Source organism: Pecten maximus, chromosome 11 (assembly GCF_902652985.1).
Source record: "Pecten maximus chromosome 11, xPecMax1.1, whole genome shotgun sequence".
NCBI classification, from domain to species: domain Eukaryota; kingdom Metazoa; phylum Mollusca; class Bivalvia; order Pectinida; family Pectinidae; genus Pecten; species Pecten maximus.
In genome coordinates, this window is record NC_047025.1 from 20,500,464 (window position 1) to 20,503,391 (window position 2,928).

A 2,928-nucleotide genomic window follows, 5' to 3' on the forward strand; every position below is an offset into this window, starting at 1 on the left:
CGGGCTGGACACTAGACCGTGAAATAAAGTCGGAGGAAGCAGGAGTGTGTATGATATGATAGTTTCCGATATTTTTTTTACGTGAGCGATGATCACCAGAATACGACATTCTTCAAATGGACCCTAAATGACAACTTTACTCTATAATTGGGACTTTTCACTTGCATTCATGTATATAGAAATAGAAGGCAGTCTATACTCGTTTTCTGGGATACTGGGACTCGGAATGAGCTTTAGTAACGTAAATATTGAAAATGAGGATATTTACACAAAGAAGAAAACTGTCGTGCTTTTTAATGTTTGACGTCATGGGAAAATCAACAAGCAGACCTACAGCAAAGTTATTTGTATCAATAGAGGTTATCAAAACATAACAAAAGCTGTAAACCTTTCAGGAATGTTCAGGAAAATGTGTCTTATAAGTAAGCACAAACAAGTATCTGAACAATACCTAATTAATGTAGAGATACTAGTGTCAGAAGGGTCGCTAGCTCATGTCCAGAACAATACAATACAATTATTTTATTCCGTATGCAAATAGCATATAGGATCACAATATACATACACATGACAACAATTTACATTTGCGCAAGACGGCGGAGAACACAGCCAATGTAACACCAAGTATTATACATTTCAATAAAGCATGTGTTAATATATATATATTTTTTTTTTTTTGCCATCACAAAAAGTGTATATCATACAATTACAATATTACAATTGCAATTTTAAACTACACGAATTTTTAAGACATAAAAAGACAATCACATACTTGAAATTATATTCCTAGACATATTTTCTCTAGGAGGTTATGATAAAGAAAAAACTATTGTGCAATTACTAATTAATTTACTATTAATCAAACATATAAATACTTATTAACTAAGTAACAGTGACTTCCTTTTGGCCGTCGCCTGAATTAAATATTTTCCAAAATTTCTTAAAGTTTTTACATTGGTACTACAGAACAATTCAGTCATTTTGAAAACAGATGGACGGCGATAAAAATATGGTTTTAAATACTTCACCCTTAAATCCAAATACTTTGGACATAACAAAATAAAATGGACTTCATCCTCAACTTCATGATTATCACACAAAGTACACAGCCTTTGGTGTCTAGGGATACCACTGTACCTACCAATTTCAATATTCAACGAATGAGCATTTAATCTGTATTTGGATATTATTCGTTTTATTTTGAAAGTTAATGGTTTACTGAGATAGTCCTGTATGATAAACGTATCAACGATGTGTTTATATATGGTGCACTTAGAAGAGCTTTCTAAACTAGCTCTCGTTTCTTGGATAAAAATATCTTGTAACCGTTGTTTATACAATAACAAAAATATGTTTTTATTTGGTACGTTCTGTGCATACCATACATCGCCAAAACCAAGTGAACATAAGTCATTTTTCAAATGATGAACCCAATTTGCTTTGCTATTAGGCTTTTTAATGTTAAGTTCGAATAACTCATTATAGCAAGCCCTCAATATACAGTTTTCAGTATTCAATAGTTGTAGCCAATATTTAACAATAAACATCTTTCTCGTTATATAAAAAGGAAAACGTCCTAGTTCAAAATACACCATAGAATTGTTAACAGATCTTTTAACGCCCAAAATCGACTTTAAAACCATCAAGTGTAGTTTTTCAACCTGTGGCGCAGTGTTATAGCCCCACACTTCACAAGCGTAATTCAGAATACATGATACGTATGTATCAAACAATGACAGTTTTGTATTTTCATTTAATATAAACTTTTTCATTTTACGATTAAGAAGATAATATGATTTTCTGCCTTGTATAGCAATATTATTTTGTGCTATTGTAAACTTACCATTGTAATTAAAAACTAAACCCAAATAACAAAACTGGTCTACTATCTCAATAACTTTACCATCATATATCCATTGTTCATTCGGAAACAAACGCTTATTTTTTCTAAATACCACAATCTTTGTTTTATCTACATTGACGGACAAATTCCATCGATCAGAATATCGTTTCAAGAAGTCAAGCATATTTTGAAGGTCATCAATATCCTCAGAGAACAAAATAGTATCGTCTGCGTACATGATCAAGAAAAGGTTAAGCATCTGTATTTGATAACTTTGACAATTAGATTCAATAAGTTCTGATTCCATATCGTTTACAAACAGGGAAAACATTATCGGCGACAAAGATTCTCCTTGTAATAAACCGACCTCTAGGTCATACATAGGAGATATCTCGCCATGTAATTTTACACAAGATTTTATACTATTATATACAGATTTAATAACATTTAACAAACGTCCTCTCACCCCAGATTTCCAAAGCTTTAGCCATAAATTACCATGTGATATACTATCAAACGCTTTTTTGTAATCAACGAATACACAATACAATCTTTTATTGCTCTGTAATGTTTTAGTTATTAAACTATTAAGGACAAAAATGGCGTCTCTGGTACCACTTCCTGGCTTTAACCCGAATTGAGCATCAGATATGACGCCCTCACTCTTACTCCACTCTAACAGACGCTTATTCAAAAGTGATGTAAATAGTTTTGCTATATGACTAATCAAAGTGATGCCCCTATAATTATTAACGTCATTTTTATCTCCTTTCTTGTGCAAAGGGATGATAACTCCTTCAGACCAAGCTTTAGGAAAATAACCAACGTGTAAAATCGTATTAAATAGTTTCAATAAAACTGGTGCAAAAACATCACTGTACTCAATGAGATATTCATTAAGGATCCCGTCTAGCCCCGGAGACTTACCTCTAGACAACCCCTTAATTGCAGCTAATAATTCTTCAAGGCTAAAAGCATTGTCAAGTTCAGGATATATACACTGATAATCTCTTATTTGATCCAAATTTACTTCAGAACCCTCAACTGTATTATTAGCGATACCTTTAAAATAATCATAAAACTGG